A 16675-nucleotide genomic window follows, 5' to 3' on the forward strand; every position below is an offset into this window, starting at 1 on the left:
TCACCTCCAGGAAGCAACTCCACTGTGATTTTGATCACTTAGCTTTGGGGGGTGGGGTAGCTGCCTAGCAACAACCCTTGAGCCTCACCACCACCAGGTCAGGTCCTCACTGACTCAGTGGTGTTTTCTCATGACAGCATCTGAAGAGGAAGCTAGTGCTTGCAAGTGCTGCCAGGCTGACACAGTCCCAGAGGCCAAGAAAGCTCTTCATCCACTGCTCAGTTCTTCTCCCTACTGTTACAGTTCTGCCGAGAAAGGAGGAAACGACTGAGTGAACAAGTTCTTTGTGACCCAGCTTTGGCAACAGTCAATAAATAAGTTTGTCAAAGGCAGAACTATTTTGTGGGGAGTTACTCTAGTTACACCTTTGGGGCTGGGAAAAGTTGGAGGGAGGCATGTGTGCAAGAAAGAGGCAAGATTCCTTTTGACAGGGTATGGTACCCCTACCTCAGTTGCTCAGCTCATCATTCGGACGAAAAGGGAGAAAAAGAAGACACCAGACCAAGAGTCAGTGTTACGATACTTGTTCTCCACAGCGGTAAGGACTCAATGAGAATCATGAAACTTGAGGAACACTTGTATTTCCCTCAACATTTAAAAAATGTTGTCTTGTTCGGAAAGACTACCTTCAGTGTGGGACAGGTCCAAAAGCAGCAGCAAGACCTCAGTCATTAAGTACACCCAGCACTGGGAGGAACGGACTGCGCAGAGCAGCTGGTGGGCAGGCCAGAGGCCGCTCCTCACTGGTCTCCGAGTAGGAAGCCCTGGCCCCAGTTGCGTCTCCCACCTCCACCATTCTGATCAGCAGCTCGCCTCATGCTAGCAGGGGGCGCACCGAACCCCGACACCCCTCCTCTTCTGCTGGGCAGCCAGCGGTACAAAAACTGAGGCATGGACAGAAAATTCCTTCCTCCCAATTCAACGGGGTATCTGAACATTAGGAAGAAATAAAGACGTCCAACAAGGTTTCCAATTAGCTCATTGATCACCGAGCCTCCGATGATATCGCTGAATCCAAGGATAACCCAGAGTAAATAGCAGGCCTTAAATCACGTTCCAAACCAGAACAATATGATCATGTCTCTGTTGAGCTGCGCCCAGACATGAAGCACTGACATAACCAGAGGGATCATCAGTAACTGCATATCCATTGCTAAGCCAGTGATGATGATGAAAATCCAGTTAAAAAGAAGCATGAATAAATAGTCGGCTAGCCTCCCATCAAAAGCTCCTGTTTCAAGTCGTGTAGAATACCGATATAAGAAGTATAAATTGACCAAATACAGAAATCCAGTTCCCGGACCCACAGGGAAATAAAAGGTGCCAGTGAATGGTCTCCACGTCTGCAAACAATAGAGGAAGGCTTCGGGCCGGAGGAAGAAGTAGGCTGGGTGATGAGACTGAGCTTGCGGACCAGAGGGACCGCGACAGTGGTGGCGAACCAGCAGCGCGTGATGGGCGAGATGCTCCTGAACCAGTCCCCAATGTACGCATCCTCGCCCGTCGGTGCCCGGCTGCACACGGCCGCCCACCTGCCCCTGACAACCCCCGCGCTCCTCGGCCCGCTAGCTCGCTCGCTCGGTCAGCTAGCGGACCGTGCACGGGCGGAAGCCCCTGGAGCTGCCGTGCACAAGGCGGAGACTAAAAATAAACTTTAAAAAAGTACTTTTATTTATTTATTTGAAAGCAGATATGTAGGTAGGTAGGTAGGTAGATAGATAATAGATAGGTGGTTAGATAGATAGATAGATAGATAGATAGATAGATAAATAGATAGATAGATAGATGGATGAAGAGAGACAGAGAGAGAGAGACAGAGAGAGAGAGAGAGAGAGAGAGAATGAGCAATAGCAAACTACTCCAGACACAAGCACCACTTTGCGCATCTGGCTTTACATAAGTACTGGGGAGTTGAAGCCCAGGCCATCAGGTTTTGTTAGCAAGTGCCTTAAGTGCTGAATCATCTCCCTAGTGTATTGATAATCAACTCTCAAAAAATATTCTAAAATTTGTTGCATTCTTGCTTTGAATATGCTATTGAGACATATTCTCTAAATTGATGCACTATATGATGTATAAATTATATTTCAGAGAAGTAAAATGGAAACTAACCCATAATATTGAAAATCAATACAGCATTCCCTCTGTGGAAAGGGCTTTGGTACAGTGAGCTGAGCTCTGTGACAGTGAGGCTTCTCTGAGACATGATGCTCTAGTTCTAAGTCAATATTTAAAAGCCATATGCTTATGTTGTAGGAATTAATCCATCTGTGTACATAAAAGCTTTGCACCTTACAGGGTATATATTTAAATTTTTTTGTTTATTTTTATTTATCTATTTGAGAGTGACAGAGAAAGAGGCAGAGAGAGAGAGAGAGAGAGAGAGAGAGAGAGAGAGAGAGAGAATGGGTGTGCCAGGGCCTCCAGGCACTGCAAACAAACTCCAGACGCATGCGCCCCCTTGTGCATCTGGCTAACATGGGTCCTGAGAAATCGAGCTTAGAACCAGGGTCCTTAGGCTTCACAGGCAAGCACTTAACTGCTAAGCCATCTCTCCAGCCCATACAGGATATATTTTTAAAATAATATATTTTGTCTGTAAAGAATCTAAATGGATGTGGTGTTCCCATCCTAATCTAAAGAATCTGTGTTTTACCATATACGGCAAATGGGAAATTAAAGTGACAGGATCAGGGTGATTAATGAGTTTATCAATTGCAAAGTACAACACTAATCCTGGATAATTCATGTGGCCTAGGTAATCATAAGATACTTACAAGAGAACATGGCAGAAATAATTTTGTAGGATGTGCCCTGATGTGATGACTGCACTATAAATTGCTGTTTCTGAAAGTAGAGGAAAGGATGCAAGTCCAGAAGTATGGCAGAGTACAGAAGCTGGAAGAAACAAGGAAACAGTAGTACCCAGAGCCAACATAATGGGCCCTAAGGAAACCTGTATTAAATATTTGACCTGTAAAAATCTAAGAAAATAAATTTGTGTAGCCTAAGCTACTAAGCTTGGTGTGATGTTTTATAGTAGCCATAGAAAATTAATACACAGGGAGGCCCTAATCTCTGAATAGGTAGAAAGGGAACTGGGAGTTGTATAAGTGCTAAAAGAAATGACAGGCTTTAGGCAACATGAAAAAGTTATTGAGCAGCATCATATCTCTTCAATAGCAGAATAAGTCTGAATATTGGCACAGACCCCACACTGATGATATGGTCTCAAATGTCCCATCTATGTCCCAAGACATCAGACCCAGTAAAGAGGAGAGGTCATGGTTAGTCTGTTCCCAGATGAAACAAATGCTGACAGGTGGCCAGGTTAATAAGGTGTTAAGAATAAATGGGTAAGGGTTGATGATGGCTCAGTGGTAGCGCACTTGCCTAAAAAAAGGGAATATCTGAAAAGTTGTAAAACTGACATATTATGATATATGATTTGGCTATATTCTCTGACTTTGCTCAAAATTTCAAAGCTCAAATACCTGATGTGACTTTTAAGCAGTAGGTACCACCTCCTTATTCACAACTATAAAAATGAAATCAAAGGAAAATTGGAGGGACAAGTTGTTGATATAAGCATACTAAAACATTTATAATATGTAGAAGTAGTGACTTGAGTACAAAATGAGGCTTAAAATATAATAAAAGAACATAGTTACAGCCATTTACTCTGCTTTCACAGTTCTTAGTATATTTACACTATTTTATGAAATCCTAATGTTTAAAAAGTAAATTCTGTACTGGCTCCTTTATATTAAAATAAAGAATATTGAAGGTACCCAACAGCCTAGAATTCCTTTCAGTCACTCTTGCAAAAGGGGACTGAAGAGATGGCTTAGAAGTTAAGATGCTTCTCTGCAAAGCCTAAGGACCCAAGTTTGATTCCCCAGTAGCCACATAAAGCCAGATGCACAAGGTGGTACATGCATCTGGAGTTAGTTTGCAGTGGCTGGAGGTTCTGGTATGCTTATTCTTTCTCTCTTTCTTTACCCCACCCCCCTTCAAATGAGTAAATAAATAAATAAAATTAAAAAAAAGATTGTAAGAGTACATACATGGTGATTCTCCTGGATTTTATTGCCTGACATTTTTATCTCAAAACTAATAAATGATTCTGCATAATAGCATAGTTATTCTTACTGCATGTATGTTCTTCAAGTGAAAATCTTCCTCTACATATTATGAAAGTGTTCTGCTGGTCCAACACATAATATTCACCATAAAGTTAATTCATATATATATACATACATACATACATACATATGGAGTCAAATTTACTCTTTGTGATTACTCTGGCTGTGAACTTGACAGAAGTTAGAACCATGATAACAAATTTCGGCTTGTGTCTTTGAGGGATTTTCTATTTTAGCTTAGTTGAGGTGAGAAAACCCACCATTACTATGGTTCATGTCATTCCATGGGCTGTGATGATGTTCTTTATGAAAAGGAAAACTCTAGCAGCACCTTCATTGCACTCTATTTCCTCCCCTGCTCATGTGACAACAACACCTGCTTCCTCCTCCTATTATGCTTTCCCTACCATGATGGACTTCCCCTCAAAACTGTAAACTAAATTAGACAGACTTCCTTCCACATGCTGCTGGTATTTAGTCCCAGCAATAGGAAGTACACTTCATGCTGCTATATTGAGACTCCATACAAGAAAAATTACATTCATGCTGGCAGATTAGAGCAAAGCTCTAGAACCTTGCTTTTGATCAGTGCCAAATCTCAAAAAGAGAAAGAAAAGAGGACCTCTGTGCTCCTTTTGGAAGTTTGTTAGAGGCTGTTCTTCATTTACCTGGGAGATATAAATTGACTCACTTGTTGTAGTCTCTTATTTCCTATCCTCAAGTTCAACATGAAAAGGAACTTGAGAAGGTTAACTGAAAAAGGTTAACCTACACACAATATGCATTACTCAATGCCCTTTTCTGATTTCAAATTAAGTATATAATTAGTAAAAACGGAAATCCATGCCTTCTGGTGATGAAAAATTAGGAAATCAATGGGTGGTTGCTTCAGTAGAGACACAAGGGAGTTTCGGGTCGTCAGCTGGGGCTGTTAGTCATGATGTGTGAAGTGGTAACCCACACATCATCTGTAGGCCTCAAAACACAAAGCAGATGCCCCACTTCTGGGCTGGCTTCTCTGAATACTTGTAAAGAGAAATGAGAAAATGAAATTGGTCTGTTAACAAGCTAGTGACAATAAAGATGCAATGCAACTGCCTTTAGGATGACTGGAGAACTTGAGAAACAAATGATCTCTATATTTTACAATATTAAAATTCAACAATTTTTAATGATTTTATCCTAACCACTATAGATTATATATTTCTTCCATAGTCTACTATTTTGTATATCAAAAGGCAAGTTTAGGATGTTGTTCTATGGCTTCCTTCTTAGGTGAAAAGGGAAATGCAACAATTTTTTTATACTTAATTTTGTTCTCCTTTGATTTTATGGCCAGTTTGCAAAAACCAGCATCTTTTTAGTGCTCTTTGGGGATAAATGCATTTATTGATGAACACAGTATTCAGTGTTCATAGACTCCTACTTGTTAGGATTTGAATCAACCTTTATGTTTGCATTTCTTTGGGGACACTATTCTTTACTGAGTACTGGTAACCCACAGCTAAATGGAAAAATTTATGTGCTTGATTCATGAATTTATATTCTGTGTTATAAAGTGCTGGGTAGTATATAGTTTTGATGCTACATAAATAACCACTATTGTATGCATTCATTTACGTTTGTAATAGAAGAATTGAAGAATTGTTTTGTTCTGTCCAAACCTCAATTATTGCTTTTAAAGGAATAAACTATTCAATCAGCACCAGTGGAACATCTCCTTCTTCCAAGATAGGTGTAATGTCTCATTTATAAATTGGCACTTTGGAATTATGTTTTATTTTGTGTTTAAAAAAGTTAACCTACAACTTGGCTTCTAGATAACCCTCTTGACCTATATGGGAGAACTCCATCCAGCACAACCTGTAGAAGGAAGGGACCAGTGCTAAATGTAAGACACCATTAGTTGTTTACTGATATGCTATACCCAGGATTATAAGTATAATATGTAAAGCTCATCTACACCTAGATATAACTACATTGACTATAAATACGATGTGAACATCCCTACAACTCAGCTTATATAGCTGTAAGGAACACTACTAGCAAAATGTCCTCTAGGAGGTCTATCAGAAGACAAAACACCTAGTTAAAGTGGAAAGAGATGATGTTAAATCTGGATGAGACATGCAAAACAAAACAAAGAACACACACAAAAAATTATAAATAGCCTACCATGACCTATTTCCAGCCTCCCAAACCCTCCATAACAGTAGCTAAAACCACTTACTTAGGGGAGATGTCAGAGAAAGAATTCTAAAAAAAAAAAAAAAAAAAAAAAAAAAATCAACGGCCAGGCTGGGCATATGGCCGAGTGGTTGAAGACAGTTTCTTTAAAACCTCCTGGTCTGACTTTGTTTCTCCTGAATGTATTTAAATCCAGATGCAAGAGGTACCATGAGTCTCTGTATTTGTTTGAAGCTACAAGAAACCCTGGTACACGCATGTGTGTGCACGCATATATACACGTATAGATAGATGATAGGTAGATGGATGGATGGATGGATGGATGGATAGATAGATAGATACACAGACAGATAGATCGATGGATGGATAGATAAATAGATATTTTAAAGGGTCTGTGACCATATAGAAGCTCAAACAAGCAGAAGATTTAACTAAGGAAATTAAGTCAAAGTTTTGTCAAGACAGTTTCCAAAGTAAATAAAACTGTGATGGAATTTGAAGAGAAAGTATAAAACATGAAATAAAACTTCAACAAAAAAATCAAAAATACTGAAAAAGAACCAAACAAAACTTCTGGAAAAGAAAAAAGAAACTCTCAAATAAAAATGGCAATATACAGTATCACTAATAAACAAAACTATGCAGAAGAACAAGATTCAGATATGGGAGACAAAGTCAAGACAATAATTCATGCAGACATGTGTAAATAAAATCAAATCAAGGAACATGATTATTTCCAAGAAGTCTGGGATATTCAAGAAATCAAACCTTAGTAACTATAGGGTAGAAGAAGGAGCTGAGGTAACACTGAAGGTCTAGGCAATGATATCACAATAGAAACTTCCAAAACTGAGAGAAATCCACATGAAAACACAAAGTATTTAAAACCCCAATTACACATGACCAGAAAAGATAATTGTCAAGATGCCAAAGCACAAAGTAAATAAAAAGAAAGTCATCACATAGAAAAGCAAAACTATCAGAATCACTTCAGATTTTTTTCAGCAACCCTAAAAACATAAAATGACCTATTACAGGCTCTGAAAGTGAACAACTTCCAATTAAAGGTGTTATACTCAGAAATATTATCCTTTTTATGGGGGGGGGGTGTTCAAGGTAAGGTCACACTCTAGCCCAGGCTGACCTGGAATTCACTATGGAGTCTCAGGGTAATCTCAAAGTCACAGCAATCGTCCTACCTCTGCCTCCCGAGTGCTGGGATTAAAGATGTGCGCCACCACGCCCTGCTTTTCAGAAAAAAAAATCTTTTAAATTGATAGGTAAATAAAGATATTCCAAAACAAACACAAATTAAGGCAATTTGTGAAAACCAAATCAGCACTACCGAAAATTCTTAAAGGGATACTATATAGAGTAGGAGGAAAAAACAGCCTCACCCATGAGAATACACAGAAGAAGAGCACCAAGACAGGAACAGGGGAACAAAGACCTGGAAAAGAATCAACCCAGTTTAACAAAGAAATCCAAGAAACCACCAAGACTAATAGGGGAGGATCAAAGAAATACCAACAAGCCAGTCAACCAAACCCAGAAAAATTATAGGAAAAACTATTAAAATTAACTTCAAGATAATGACATCAAATTAAAAAGCGACTAATGGAGAGAAGGAGGGGATATGATGGAGAGCAAAGTTATGAAGGGGAAAATGGGGGAGGGAAATATCATGGTTTGTTGTCTGTAAGTATAGAAGTTGTCAATAAAAATATTAAATAAATAAATAAAATAAATAACTTCAAATGTAAAATTCCTCAGCTCACCAATGTAAAGCTGTAGAAAACTGGATGGATTAAAAAACAAGATGTAGGTCTGGGAAAATAGCTCAGCAGCTAAGAATACATTCCACAAGCATGAGGGCCTGAAACACCCTGAAGCTGCTTGAGTTCAATTACAAGGGACCCAACTAAACACTTTAGTATGTCTGTAACCCAAGTTACTCAGAGAACAGAGACTTCAGAATCACTAGGACTCATGAAATGTGTAGTGTCACATCAGAAAGAGAGACTTAGCCTCAAATAAATATGCCAATGAGTGATAGAGGAAAGACAACAACCAATATTCTCCTCTGATCTGTGTGTAACATCAAGCTCATCATCATATACATGTACATACAACACACACACACACACACACCACCACCACCACCACCACCACCACCACCACCACCACCCATACTACACATACAGAAAAAATAAAAAAGAGCCAACTGTCTGCTGTCTTCAAGAAAAAAACATATAGCTAGTAAAGAGATCTGCAAGCTAGGTGTCAAAATATAGAAATCAATCTATCCAGAAAGTGGAAACACTAAACAAGTAAGCATATACTAGGTGTGATAAATTAGCATTCAAACCAAAGATAATCAAGAGAAACAAAGATGAACATTGCATATTAATAAAGGGAAGAATTCATTAAGAAGGCATAATAAGGACTTCAGGCCAAAATGGCAACTGCCTAACTGCACAGCACATCCCCAGGAAAGGCAAGAAACTAAGGGTTCACTGGGTCTTTTGGGGGAGAGTAATCTCCAATAGATTGCCAGTGGGCCAGCACGGAGGGGATAAAACAGGGAATCATTGATTCCCTCTTGGGCATGCATGTGGGTAGCCCAACCCTCCCCCCAAGCAGCCGCTGTTCCCACTCCCAGCTTCAGAAAACTTCCGCAGGTATTGGAGGAAAACTGTCCCATGCCAACATATTTCCACTTGCCTCACTGCACAGGGGTGATCGTCCTGCTACCCCTGCCCATGAGTGACCTTGGCCAGGATACGCCTGCTGGCCCATTGGAGCTTAGGCTCCCTTGATCAATTTAAATAGCACCTGCTGCCACTCTGATCCTGCTTGTGGAAGTTTAGCCTGCTCTGCCCACTTTCCCACTTACTGGTCCAGCCACCACACATTCATGACTGCAAGCCCAGGACAATATCCAACTCGACAGCTGAGCTCAGACTGTGTCTGTCAATTACTCTAGCTCAGGTGCATCCCTTCCCTGTCTCCCACACCATCAACCACCTTTGCACTTTTGCAGAGGAGCGCAGACTGTTTCCAGGTCACAGGGTTCCTCCACAACAGAGTTTGGGCTGCTTCAGTGTTTACTGCCTCTGTGTCCCTCCTAGCACGAGCACAGACAGTGTTGGCACACTACATGTAAGAGCTCAGGCAACTTTGGCATCCCGGCCAGGCAGGAACTCAGGCGGCTTTGGCAAGCAAGAGCCAAAGCTCAGGCTGCTTGGCAACAGCCTCAGGCTGCTTCAGATTCCCATTGTGCTTGAGCCCAGGCTTATCCACCCACCTATGTGCCTATACACTGCAATGGGCAGACCACAGTGAAAAAGAAATTACATGAGAAATCAAATGTAAGAAAATCCAGTTAGATCACCCAGTCCTATAATGAATATCTCTAATCAAAACATAGAAGAGTCACTAGGATCAGAACACCAAAAGGAAGCTATGAGCAATGCAACCCTGACCAAGCTACTAGTAGAACTTGCAGAAAAGCAACAAAGGACCGAAAATCACGCGGATGCTGCCATCACTAGACTAGACCTAATAGATAAGAAAATGGAAGGAGTTCAAAGACAGTTAAGAGATATGAGGGAGCATGGAAAAAAAGACCTCAAAAATCAGCTGGCGATAGTAAATGAAGACATAAAAAATGCAAGGATGAATTCCAAGAAGCATCAAGAAAATCAGAAAAATGATATGAAAAGGGAGCTTGACAGAGGGATGGAAATCATACATAGAAAAGTAGTAGGAAATGCAAACCTAATTGAACAATTCCAAAATGCTCTAGAAGCTCTCAAGAATAGAGTCAGCCCTGTGAAGGATAGAAACTCTGATCTGGAAGACAAGACAGAAGAAACAGTTTGAGAGTTCAAAAACTTCAGTAAGGTCAAAAGTTCCTGTGAGCAGAACATGAGATACCCTTAAACATCCTAATATCAGGATCACCGGAATACCAGAAGGAGAAGAAATTCAGACCAAATGCACGGAGAACTTATTTAACAACATAATTGAAGAAAACTTCCCACACTCTCAAAAGAGAGGCACATCAAGATAGAAGAAGATAACAGAACTCCAAAGATACTGGACCAAAGGAGAAACTCTCCAAGACATATTGTCATTAAGACTCTAAACACTGACACCAAAGAGAAAATCCTAAAAGCACCTAGGGAAAAACAGCACACCACTTTTAAAGGTAACCCCATCAGAATTACTCCAGACTTCTCAATGGAAACCCTAAAAGCCAGAAGGACCTGGAATGAAACAATGCAAAGTCTAAGAACCTATGGCTTCCAACCCAAACTACTCGACCCAGCAAAAGTATCCCTCATAATAGATGGTGAAAGAAAAACTTTCCATGACAAAATGCAGCTTTACAATTACATGAACACAAAACCAATCCTGCAGAGAGTATTTCAGGACATCTTCAACATAGAAAAAAATGAATAATCAAACTCAAATGCCTGCAAGAAGCATATCACAATAACCAAACTCAAAGTAGGTACAAAAAACTTCACAGTCCATGAAACCACCAAACCACGTATACCATCACAATATGGAAGGGATCAAATCAAGTCTCACAATCATTACCCTAAATATCAATGGCCTTAATTCACCCATCAAGAGAAACAAGGTAACAGGATGGATCAAAAAAATTAGACCCCTCAGTCTGTTGTCTTCAAGAAACCCAACTCACCACTAAAGGCAGATACCTCCTCAGGGTAAAAGGGTGGAAAACAATATTCCAAGCATACGGGAATAAGAAACAAGCAGGTGTAGCTATATTATTGTTGGATAAAATAGACTTCAAACCAAAAATAATCAAAAAAGATAAGGAAGGTCATGTCCTTCTTATCAAGGAAATGATCCATCAAGAGGATATTACAATCATAAATCTGTATGCACCAAACACAGGAGCACCACAGTTCATAAACCAAAACTGATAAAACAGAAATAAGCACAAACACCATCATAGCTGGGGACTTCAATACACCATTATCAATAATAGACAGATCATCCAAACACAAACTCAACAGGGAGGTAAGAGAGCTCAACAAAACCATAGATTACTTAGAACTAATGGACATCTACAGAACTTTCCAACCCAAATCCACAGACTACACATTCTTCTCAGAATCCCATGGAACATTCTCAAAAATAGACCATATACTAGGTCACAAAGACTGCCTCCACATATTTAGGAAGATTGACATATAATTCCTTGAATGATATCAGATCACAATGCTATGTTGGTAGAAATTGACAACAAAAGACCCACCAAGAATCCCAATGGCACCTGGAAACTGAACAGCACACTTTTAGACAATAAATGGATAGTGGATGAAATAAAAAATGAAATTGCAAAATTTATAGAATTGAATGACAATGAGAACACATCGTACCAAAACTTATGGGACAAAATGAAGGCAGTCCTCAGTGGAAAATTCATAGCACTCAAAGCCTTCATAAAAAAGACAGAGAGAGAGAAATGGCTTAATGGTAAGGCACTTAACTGCAAAGCCAAAGGACCCAGGTTCAATTCCCCAGGACCCATGTAAGCCAGATGCACAAGGGAACATAGGCATCTGGGTTCCATTTACAGTGGCTTGAGGCCCTGGTGCGCCCATTCTCTTTCTTTCCCCCTGCCTATTTCTCTCTCTCTCTCTCTCTCTCTCTCTCTCTCTCAAATAAATAATAAAATTATTTTGGGCTGGAGAGATGGCTTAGCAGTTAAGCGCTTGCCTGTGAAGCCTAAGGACCCCGGTTCGAGGCTCGGTTCCCCAGGTCCCACGTTAGCCAGATGCACAAGGGGGCGCACGCGTCTGGAGTTCGTTTGCAGTGGCTGGAAGCCCTGGCGCGCCCATTCTCTCTCTCTCCCTCTGTCTTTCTCTCTGTGTCTGTCACTCTCAAATAAATAAATAAATAAATGAACAAAAATAAATAAATAAAAGACAGAGAGGGGCTGGAGAGATGGCTTAGTGGTTAAATGCTTGCCTGTGAAGCCTAAGGACCCCGGTTCAAGGCTCAGTTCCCCAGGTCCCACGTTAGCCAGATGCACAAGGGGGCGCAGGCGTCTGGAGTTCATTTGCAGAGGCTGGAGGCCCTGGCACTCCCATTCTCTCTCTCTCCCTCTATCTGTCCTTCTCTCTGTGTCTGTCACTCTCAAATAAATAAATAAATAAAATTAAAAAAAAAAAAAGACAAAGAGATCCCAAATCAATAATCTAACCATCCACATAAAGGCACTGGAAGAGCAAGAAAAATCCAAGCCAAAGAGGTCCAGAAGGAAAGAAATAATTAAAATCAGATCAGAAATTAATGAATTGGAAGCTAAGAAAACAACTAAGGCTATTGACAGATGAACAGCTGGTTCTTTGAAAAAGTAAACAAGATTGACAAACCCCTGGCCAATTTGATGAAGCAAACAAACAAACAAAAAAAAGCGATACTTCAAATTAACAAAATTCAAAATGAAAAAGGAGAGATCACAACAGACATAAGTTAAATTGGGAAAATCATCAGGACTTATTTCAAAAACCTCTACTCCACAAAACTGGATAATGTGGAGGAGATGGATAAATTCCTGGATGCATACTATCTATTAAAGCTAAATTCAGAGCAGATTAATCTCCTCAATGAACCCATCACACTCATGGAGATTGAAAACGTAATAAAAACCTCCCCCAAAAGAAGAGTCAAGGACCACATGGCTTCTCAGCTGAATTCTATCAAACCTTCATGGAAGAACTCAAACCAATATTCCTCAAACGATTCTACACAATTGGAGAACAGGGAAAGCTACCCAACTTCTTATACGAAGCTAGCATCACCCAATTTCCAAAACCAGGTAGAGATACCACAAGAAAAGAAAACTACCGGCCTGTTTCCCTGATGAACTTAGATGCAAAGATCTTGAACAAAATCCTCACAAACTGAATCTAACAACACATCAGTAGCATTATCCATCTCTACCAAGTGGGATTCATGCCAGGAACACAGGGGTGGTTCAACATACAGAAATCTGTCAATGGAATACATCACATATACAAGGTTAAACACAAAAACCAATGATCATTTTGATAGATGCAGAAAAGGCCTTTGACAAGATAAAACATCACTTCATGATCAAAACATTGGAGAGAATTGGCATGGCTGTTTCATATTTTAACATAATAAAGGCAATATGCAAAGCTCCTAAGGCCCAAATAATACTTAATGGAGAGAGACTGGAAGAATTCCCATTAAGATAAGGAACAACACAAGGTTGTCCACTCTCACCTGTGATTTTAAATATAGAACTAGAAGTCCTAGTTCAAGCAATAAGAGAGGAGAAGGAAATAAAAGGGATACAATTTGGAAAGGAAGAAGTTAAGTTAGCTCTATTTGCTGATGACATGATTGTATATGTAAGAGACCTGAGGGACTCCATCCCAAAACTCCTGAAGGTGATTAACTCCTATAGCAAAGTAGCAGGATACAAAATCAATGCACAAAAATCAGTAGCCTTTCTACATGCAAATGACAAAGATACAAAGGAAAAAAAGATGGTACATGGTCCCCTTTTCAATAGCAACAAAAAAGATAAAATATCTTGGAATAACATTAACCAAGGAAGTGAAATATCTATACAATGAAAACATAAAAACACACAAAAAAGAAATTGAGGAGGACTTGAGAAAATGGAAAGACCTCCCATTCTCCTGGATAGGCATAATTAACATTGTGAAGATGGCACTCCTACCAAAGGCAATATAAAGATTTAATGAAATTCCAATTAAAATCCATACAGTGTTCTTCACAGAGATAGAAAAAAAAATGATCTCAAATTTCATATGGAAAGGCAGAAGGCCTCATATATCCAAACATATCCTCAGCAAAAGAAATACTTCTGGAGGCATCACCATACCTGATCTTAATCTATATTACAAAGCCATAGTAATAAAAACAGCATGGTACTGGCATAAAAACAGGAGTATAGACCAATGGAATAGACTTGAGGACCTGGACTTTGGGTCAAGCAACTATAGCTACTTGATATTCAACAAAGGTGTGAACAATATAGGCTGGAAAAAAGTCAGATTCTTCAACAAATGGTGCTGGACAAACTGGATAACCATATGCAGGAAACTAAAACCTAATCCACACATTTTGCCATGAACTACACTCAAGTCCAAATGGATCAAAGACCACAAACTCAACTACTACAGGAGGAAAATTTAGGAAGTACTTTCATGATATAGAAATGGAAAAAGACTTCCTGGACAAAACCCCAGTAGCTCACAATCTTAAACAGTCATTCAACCAATGAGATCACATGAAGCTGAAAAGTTTCTTCACAGACTAGCATACAATAAGCAAAGCCAATAAATTACCCACAGAATGGGAGAAAAAATTTGCTGCTTATCCAACTGACAGAGACCTAATCTCTAGAATGTACAAAGAACTCAAAAATCTAAACAGTAAAAAGCCAAACACCCCACTCACAAAATGGGACAAAGAGCTCAAGAGGCAGTTCACAGAGGAAGAAATACAAATGGCAAACACACACTTGAAAATGTTCACCACCCCTAATCATCAGAGAAATGCAAATTAAAACAACTATGAGATTCCACCTTACCCCTGTAAGGATAGCAAACATCAAAAAATCAAATGAAAATAAATGCTGGTGAGGATGTGGAGAAGTAGGAACACTCATCCACAGTTGGTGGGAATGTAAGATGGTACAACCACTTTGGAAAGCAATATGGAGACTCCTGATAAAGCTGAGTATAGAGATACCAACAAACCCAGTTATTCCCTTACTGGGCATCTATCCTAATACCTTCAAACCACAGGCCAGAGAGATTTGCTCAACCATGTTTGTAGCAGCTCAATTCATAATAGTTAAGAGCTGGAATCAACCCAGATGTCCATCACTACAAGAATGGATAACTAAGATGTGGTATATCTACACAATGGATTTCTATACAGCAGTAAGAAAAAATGACACAATAAAATTTGAGGAAAAACGGTTGAACCTGGAACAGATCATTCTCAGTGAAATTACCCAATCACAGAAAGAAAAAAAAAAAATTGCCACATAGTCTCACTCATCTATAACACCTTACCTGAATCCACCCAAGATGCCTACATACCCAGAAAGGTTCTCATGGACTAGACAATAGGATGGGTGGGTAGTGAGGGGAAAGGATTGGGGGTGGGAAACACAAACCTAGTCCCAAACATCAATGGTACCATAAAATTCTAAATCCTAAAAGGCAGACCAAATATCTGAACCTTCACCAGACCCTTAGAGGGAACACCTGGGCCACAAGACACTGGAGAGGGTTTGATGAAAACTGAACTTAATCTTCTACAGCCTCTCTCTCTCTATCTCTCTGTCTATCTCTCTCTCTTCTCTCTATCTCTTTTATTAATTTTTGTTTATTTTAGAGCGACAGACAGAGAGAAAGGGGCAGAGAGAGAGGAGAGTGGGCACGCCAGGGCTTCTAGCCACTGCAAATGAACTCCAGACATGTGCGCCCCCTTATGCATCTGGCTAATGTGGTTCCTGGGGAATCGATCCTCGAACTGGGGTCCTTAGGCTTCACAGGCAAGTGCTTAACTGCTAAGCCATCTCTCCAGCCCTCTCTATCTCTTTTATATCAGTTATCTTTTTCCTCCTTTTCTTAGTGTGCACTGACCTGTAACTCCCAGTACCAGCATGGGGCTATCATCCACAATGAGCTTTTGATCAGAGAGACCTACAAGGTTTCCTAAAAGAAAGATAGATTTCTGTCAGAGTACTTGATGACCCACCAAAGGTTAGTGGTAATACCATACTGCTGAAGACACTTTATGCGGATGACACATAAAATGGAATGGCATGGCTGGAAGCTGGAAGAGAGTCAGTCCCCAGATAGTCAGCATGTCTAGTGCCAGAAGGTTCTATATGGCAACTGGGGGAAAATGACCAATATCTGTCCAAGCAACTCATGGTCTCATCTACATATCAGCAAATAACCTGTTGTGATGCCCACACAAGTGCAATTGTGGCACACAGCCATGGTGGGGAACCAACTGCTCTTGATTCAGCTAACTGATCCCCTCAGTGGTACGTGACTCATAGCTGGAGCTGGAAAACAAGTCAGAACCATGTCCAAACATAAGCCCAGTCTCCACTATCAAGCTACCACCAATTGTGGGCTACAAGAGGGCCTACACCTATTAAATTCTCTATATAAAAAGTAAGGGCTATCTCATTTGCCTCATGCTAACTTAGTCTACATGGGAGAATCTGCTTCTCTTTTTCAGGCAGATGTAGATCCTAAGGAGAGCGCCACCCC

At 40.1% G+C, this 16675-nt stretch overlaps 1 pseudogene; it reads right to left on the bottom strand.

Moving 5' to 3' along the window:
- Positions 1 to 740: 740 nt before the first annotated feature.
- Positions 741 to 16675, bottom strand: part of LOC101603858 — a 34608-nt pseudogene continuing 18673 nt past the window's right edge.

The sequence above is a fragment of the Jaculus jaculus genome, chromosome 1 (genome assembly GCF_020740685.1).
Source record: "Jaculus jaculus isolate mJacJac1 chromosome 1, mJacJac1.mat.Y.cur, whole genome shotgun sequence".
NCBI classification, from domain to species: domain Eukaryota; kingdom Metazoa; phylum Chordata; class Mammalia; order Rodentia; family Dipodidae; genus Jaculus; species Jaculus jaculus.